Source organism: Peromyscus leucopus, chromosome 8b (genome assembly GCF_004664715.2).
Source record: "Peromyscus leucopus breed LL Stock chromosome 8b, UCI_PerLeu_2.1, whole genome shotgun sequence".
Classification (NCBI taxonomy): domain Eukaryota; kingdom Metazoa; phylum Chordata; class Mammalia; order Rodentia; family Cricetidae; genus Peromyscus; species Peromyscus leucopus.
In genome coordinates, this window is record NC_051086.1 from 96,983,692 (window position 1) to 96,991,392 (window position 7,701).

Below are 7,701 nucleotides of genomic sequence, written 5' to 3' on the forward strand. Positions count from 1 at the left end.
ACTCGCCGCCCCCCAGGACTTGGGGGCAAGGGCCGGGACCCCTGGAGGAGCACCGGAAGCAGTGACGCCTCGGGGCCGGGAACGTTTGGAACTCGTGGGGACAGGGGAATCTTGGTGGTTCCGTGTCTGCCCGCCATGGCGGCCCTCGGCCAGCGGCCCAAACCAAGTGTAGCGAAGCTTAAGAAAGGTTACCCAACGTCATGTGGCTTGAGAAGGCTGCCGGGCGCCTAAAGCCGCCAGCAGGTCCCATGGTGTAATGGTTAGCACTCTGGACTTTGAATCCAGCGATCCGAGTTCAAATCTCGGTGGGACCTCACTGAACCTTTTTTGGCCTTACACTCCTTGTTTTGGGGCCTGCAGGAAGTAGCGAGCAACTCGAGGCTGGACGCGGGATGCACTGACCTGCAGGACGGCTGTTCGGCTTCCCCCGGGTTCAACACGCTTACATTTCAGGAACAGCCCGGGCTGGGTGGCACTGCGCACGCGCGCCGAGTCAGGCGGAAAAATACATGTGTTGATGGAAGACTGAACATAACTTTACCCCGGAGGGAAAAACGAAAGAACTCGAAGGCTCCCGAGGCTCTCCTGGCGGGGTACGGCCTCACTCCATGCGCCTGGGAGGTCCCGCCCCGTATCCTCTGATTGGCTGGTGTGCCGAACGCGCGGCGGGATTGCTTTGTAAGCAGCGAATGAAGTGGCCGGACATGGCTAAGGGGCGGGCAAGTGACGCCAGGAGACCTCTGATTGGTCACAAGCGAGTGGTACCCGGAGGCTGGTGCGTTTGGGGGGTCAGAGACCCGTGGTTTGGTTTTGGTTAAGCGCTGCTCACCTAGCGAGGTTCGTTTTCCAATTAGACAACAGTCCCTTAGCGGACAGCTGCCCAGGACCGTTTCTCGCCGTCCATGGGGTGCTCCTCCAAGCGGAGGACAGACATTCGCTAAGGGTTTCCGCCTGCAGCAGCGCGCGCGAGGCCGTGGGACCTGCGGGAAAAGGCGCACCTCTACGACAGGGTGAAGATGTGTGCAGGGAGTATTGTCATCTTTGGGTTCGTATCTGGATTTTGAGATGTGTTTTTCCCAGTAGGGTAAGTGACGAGGGAGCCTGCTGACGCATTATGGTCTCCCTACAGAGTGATTGGCACCGTGGCTATAGGTCCCCACCCTTGGGAGAATGCCATGGAAACAAAAAGGAGCCTCGCTAGACTCTCCTATGAATCCTCAGAGCACACCTCTTCCCGGCCCGACCCCACGCACTCTTTAAAACGTCTGAATGAATCCGTTTGAATGAGCCATCCCAGCCTCAAAAAATATCTAAGCATGAGAGGAGGAAGGACTTGCGCTCGCGGAGAATAAAGCTGCTTGTCAACAGTACACTAAAGAAATTAAGATAATATCTGGATGGATAAACATACCGATGGAATAGAATAGAGAACCAAGATACAGCCCCACCTTTATGGACAGTAGTCAATTTATAACAAAGGTGTCCCGGAAAGAAAATGTAAATAATAATAAAAGTTGGCACAATAGAGTAGGGGAAAGGACCTCCTTGACATCGGACCATTGTGTTTATATGGAAAAATATGAAATCGGAATCCTCTCTAATTTACACCAAGCACAGCAGTGAATCCCACGTGAATTGTTGACCTGAATGTGAAGAAAGCCGGGAAGCTTGGGGTGACAACCTAGGGGAATACCTGCATCTCAGTTTAAACAAAGCCTTAATTAAGGACCCAAGAGTGTCACGCTTCGCGAGATGAGTGTGCCACTCTATGCTCTTATTAGAAGATACCAATAAGAAAGAGAGCATGTCTGTTGCTCAGTGGTAAAGTGTGCAAGGCCCTCAGTGTCCCGGCATAATGAGAAGACAAAAGGTAAGCCACAGAATAGGGATTTGCATGTGTAATGCACAAGTGATAAAGAAATCTAAATAAGTAAATATAACAAATTCTAAAAATCTGTAAGAAAACTGCAGAAAAAGAACAAAGCCATGGACTGAGGGTGGATGGCTCAGCCAGAAAAGTTCTTGTACACAGTAATGAGGACCTGAGTTCAATCCCCAGAACTTGTGTATAGTTCTCCACGCTGGGGAAGCAGAGACGGGAGGGTCTCTGGAGGCTCACTGGCCAGCCCATAAGAGAAGCTGTCTTTTTATTTTTTTTTTATTTTATTTATTTATTTATTTATTTATTTTTTCGAGACAGGGTTTCTCTGTGTAGCTTTGCACCTTTCCTGGAGCTCACTTGGTAGCCCAGGCTGGCCTCGAACTCACAGAGATCTGCCTGGCTCTGCCTCCCAAGTGCTGGGATTAAAGGTGTGCGCCACCAACGCCCGGCTGAAGCTGTCTTTTTAAAAGAAGAAAGTGAAAGATGCCTGAGGAACTACACCTAAGACTGACCTCTCGCTTCCACATTCACAGCCACATGCACACACGTTTTTAAACAGCAAAATCAAGAGGAAAACCGCCTCAGACTTGAGTGGGCACCTTGCTTTGGAAACCCAAAACAGCCATTACATGGCAGATGTGGCGGATCATTAAGGAGCTCAATTGGATGCCACATAGCTGCCTGATGGCAGCGCCGGTCAGCATCGTGAGTTCTGGGACAGCCAGGGAGATGGAGAAAGACCCTGTCTCAAAATAAATAAATGAATGAATGAATGAATGAATGAAAATAAATAAATAAATGAAAATAAATTTTAAAAAGACTTGGTCTAAAACAAAAAGCTATCCAGCAATATGGTTTTGCTTTTACTAGACACAAGGATGCATTTACAAGCCCAGTCCACATCTAGGTGTCAAAGGAAGATCTGGATAAAGCCATCCTCCCTCCATTGGCTAAATATATCTGGGTAATCAATTTGAATGTTCTAAGCCTCTTTTGGTAAAAGAATAACAGTGGGGCCTTTTGCCTGTCAGTGTTTTGAGAATTTGTAAAACAAACAAAAGCCCTAGGGAGGTGTGTTGTCACCGGCCTATCAATAATCCCGGCACTTGGAAGGTAAGAACAGCAGGATCAGACGTTCAAGGTCATCCTCAGCTACACAGAAAGGTCGAGGACTGCCTGGACTCCATGAGATTCTGTCAGAGAAAGAAAGAGGCCAGTGATATGGCTCATGAGTGAAGTCACCTGCCATACAGTCCTGGTGACCTGGGTTCCACCTGGGAACTTGCATAAAGAGGAAGGAGAGAACTGACTCCCAGAGGCTGTTCTCTGACCTACACACACACACACAAACACACATTAACCTCCACCCAACTCACCAGGAACACGCTCGCGCGTGCGCACACACACACACACACACACTCTTTGGGAGAGCGAGAGGAGGAGGAGAAGCCCTTCGTCTCTGTCTGGTCTTGTCTGCTGTGTTCAATAATGCTGACTTCTAAAAAGACGACCAGACTAGTGAAGTCCTAGAAGCTCAGATACTAGAAAGAAGAAATGCTAATGCAGTGAGGGAAAAAGAGAACATGACAGCTACTTAATGTATTCGCTTACGCATTTCTAGTCTGGATTGCAACAGAGGGAGAGAATGAGAACTGAGGGGTGGAAGTTGGAGGGCAATTGGGAAGAACATTCTAGCAATTGGTGCTGTCCATCAACGGAACAGTCTTGAGTGATGGAACCTCTGGTGCCTGGAGATCGTCCGGGGAACACAGAGACCTGTCTGCTGTGGTGTCGGAAGTTTCTGCACTCAGGGGGAGTTGCCACTCCATAGAGTCAGGCCTTCTGTTTCCATCTGCAGTGAATCCTCACTTCCAGCTCAGCTTTGCTGGCCAGGAGCTTTCCAGCCCCCCCCCTCCTGCTTTTCTGTTGGTTTGTTTATTTGTTGGTGCTAAGATTGTCAGTCAGATAACTTTTTGCCTCAAAAACTAGAATACACACACACACACACACACACACACACACACACACACACACACACACCGCTGAAATATAAGTTTAAGAAACATGATCTGAATTAGGTGGTGGTGACACACACCTTTAATCCCAGCACTTGGGAGGCAGAAGCAGGTGGATCTCTGTGAGTTTGAGGCCAGTCTGATCTACACAGGGAAACCCAGTCCCAGGATCCAATAATTCCAGTTCCAGGGAGCTGATGCCCTCTGGCCCCTAAAGGGCACTTGCATACATATGATGCACATAAACTTATACAGGTAACACACACATAAATAAAGTAAAATGAATAAATCTTAAAACAAAACACCTAGAAAAATATCAGAATGTATTCTCACATGTTAAGGATAAGTATCTTTTATTTGGCTTGCTGGTTTTTTTCCCTGAGACAAGTAGCCCAGGCTGGCCTTAAATTCACTACAATATAGCCTGCCTCCATCCAACAGAGGGCTGGAATTGTAGGCATGCACCACACCTGGATCATCTCTCTGTCTCTCTCTGTGTCTCTGTCTCTGTCTCTGTCTCTTTCTCTCTCTCGACTTATTCATTTTATTTTATGTATGAATGTTTTGCCTGCATGTATGCATGCCTGCCTGTGCACCTAGGTGGTCAGAAGAGGGCGTTGACGTGGGCGCTGGGAATCGAACCCAGATCCTCTGCAAGAGGAACAGGTGCTCTGAACCACTGAGCAACCTCCCCCATCCCGATGTATGTTATTTTTAAAAAGTTGGTTTCAACCAGCGTTCCCCATCATCTTTCTCTTCTTTTTCTAGCTCCAGTTCTCTTCTGGCCCCCTTCTTCCTCTCTCCTAGCCCCTGTACCTTTGGAGGGAACTCTCTTTTCTCCTAAGAGTCTGAGAGGTCCCTTCTCATGGTTTTCTTCCCAAAAAGAGATTGACTCAATTTTCTGGAAGGTACTACAGAATACCTTTTGTGTAGCATGTTGTCCCAGTCCAAGTCACCAGCAGAGGGCAGCACCCTTGGACCAGCAAAGTTGGTTTTGGAGTCTACCTTCCCCAGCCTGCCCTTCCTTGTCTTGGTTTCCATTTGCAGGTAAGATAATGTATGTGCGGCACTCACCACATTGTCTGGCACACAGTAAGCCTGTGAACTGCAAAACATAGACTCCTTTCACACAAGTTGACCAGCACCCTCTAGGGTCAATGAGATAAAGCAAGCCTTGACCCCTGCCCTCAAGGAGTCTGAAGTCCTTAAACGGAAAACAAAACAAAAACCCAACAATTTAATCGGAGCCGGAGCAACATCAGTTAAGAGAGCTGGCTGCTCTTGCAGAGGACCCAGGTTCTATTCCCAGCATCCACATGGAAACTAACAAGCACCTGTAACTTTAGTTCGGGAGGACCCAATACCCTCTTCTGGCCTCCATGGCGACAGACATAAACACAGTTCATACAAGCAAAGCATTTACACGTGCAAAATTAAAAGTAAAACACACACACACACCGTATTATTTTTACGTGGGGGTGTGATGTGTGCATATGACTGTGGGCATGCATGGTCGAGGAAGGAGTGCTTGCAGAGATCAGAGGACAACTTTCCTGAGGTCCCCTCCTCCCACTGTGAGTTTTGGGGACTGAACTTGGGTCATCAGGCCTGTGCAGCAAGGTCTCTAACCTGCTGAGTCATCTCACCAGTCAAGATGGAAATTTTGATGGAAATATTAAAACTGAACCCCTAATCCTGACCCCTGGAAGGCTGAAGCAGGACAGTGAGTTAGAGGGAGGTCTAGACTATATAACGGGTTGTAGGCCAACCTGGAGTTAAGTACTGAAAAGCTGTCTCAAAGCCAAAACAAGACAGGCATGGTGGTGACCGTCTTTAATCCCAGCACTCAGGAGGCAGAGGCAGGAGGATTTCTGTGAGTCCCAGAGTAGCCTGGTCTACAGAGCGAGTTCCAGGACAGCTAGTTCTACACAGAGAAACCCTTTCTAGGAAAAAAAAATGCCAAAGCAAACAAGAAGGACTTTAAGAAGAGGAATCCACATAGATTGCTGTAAAGACAGGGATGCTCCGGGCAGGATGGCGCTCCCCAGGAAGCTGGAGCCTTGGGTGGCTAGCCAGAGGCAAAGCGTCCTTACCTTACTGTGTAGAGAGGGAGGCAATAAAGCCTTTACAGATGAGAGCCTGAGAGCTTTACAATTGTGGAGAATTAGTGTCGTGAGGAATTAGCATGCCCCATGGCCTGGCACAAACCGATAATCTCAACACTTGAGGAGCTGAGGGAGAAGGTCCAGCAAGATCAGAAACTCAAGGCCATTCTCTGCTACTCAGCGAGTTTGAGGCCAGTCCCAGCTACATTGGATCCCGTCTTGAAAAGAAAACAAAAGTTTGAAACTTGAAAATGACTTAGCACAGGCCTCCTCCCCAATTCTAGACCCTCTGGATTTTCTGACCCAACAGCTCTCAGTCCCCTTCACTGGCCCTCCTCCTCAGCCTGGGGCTCTTACAAACTCTGTTTCTGGCCTCCTTTCAAACATACACAGCCCTCTTGATCATTCGGCCTGTCAGGGAAGATCAGCTACCATCTGTCAATGATATGAGTAAGTGAGGGGTGATGCCTAGGGGAATCTCTGAGAAAGTGTGTGTGTGTGCGTGCGTGCGTGCGTGCGTGCGTGCGTGTGTGTGTGTGTGGTGTGGTGTGTGTGTGTGTGTGTGTGTGTGTGTGTGTGAGAGAGAGAGAGAGAGAGAGAGAGAGAGAGAGAGAGAGAGAGAGAGCACTCGTGTATGTGGTGGTCTCCGTACCTGTGGCTTCACCCTTCACTCACCACCCAAGGAGCACGATAAAGTCGAAGGAAGCATCCTTGACACTTTTTCTCTGTCTTTCTCCTATTTCTTCCATTCCTTCCTACTCCATCTCCCGAGCCATGCATCTCCTAACCACATTCCGGAGGCTGGCTGCCTTGTACAGACTGCTTCCCCTTTCTCACCCTGAGAACGGTGGCCCTGAAAGGCCTTTCCATCTTCCAGGATTCCTGAGGTCAGGTGGTCGAGGTTTTGGAACACAACTAACAGCGGAAGACAAACATCTAAAAAGATATTGAGGCTAGACCCTTTGGGGTGAGCCCGGAGACAGGTCTCTAGTGGTGGGTCACTGAGGGAACTGCAGATTGTCTCCACTGAAATAAGCAGTGACTTAGGAGTCAGTGTTGTATTCTCCAATATGGAGAGGCTTCTAGACAGCCATGATGTCCTAGACCATGTTGTCTTAAACCAAGAAAAAAAAAAAAAAAAAAAAAAAAAAAAAAAAAAAAAAAAAAAAAAAAAAAACCTCTTCCCAGTAAAAAAGAAAGAAAGGCAATAAACTTAAGATGAATCCTGGTGCAGAGAAAGGACGTTAGAGAAAAATCCGGAGAAATCCAAACAAGGTCATGAGTTTAGTTAATAGCATTGTACTAATGCCTGTGTGTGTGTGTGTGTGTGTGTGTGTGTGTGTGTGTGTGTGTGTGTGTGCACGCACACATGTCAGTATTTCAGGGCCTCTGACACCCGTGGATGTCAGAGCAAAACTCTCAAATGCTGATTCTCTTCTTCCACCTGGAGGGGATCCAACACAGGTCCTCAAGTTCGGCAGCAGGTATCTTTGCTCACTGAAGTATTTCTCCAGCCTCCTAGTGTTTGTTTGAGACAAAGTCTCAATGTGTAGCCCTGGCTTGCCTGAGACTCACTATGTAGAACATGCTGGTCTTATTGGTAATCCTCCTGCCTCTTTCTCACTAGTGCTGGGGTTACAGGCTTACACCACCATGCCCATTTCTTAATTTCTTCATTTTAATAAATGCCGTGGCCATA

The 7,701-nt window shown here is 48.1% G+C and overlaps 1 non-coding gene across 1 annotated transcript; it reads left to right on the plus strand.

The window, feature by feature from the left end:
- Positions 1-242: 242 nt before the first annotated feature.
- Positions 243-314, plus strand: Trnaq-uug. Its single transcript has one exon. It is a non-coding gene; the product is annotated as a tRNA-Gln (tRNA).
- The last annotated feature ends 7,387 nt before the right edge of the window (positions 315-7,701 follow it).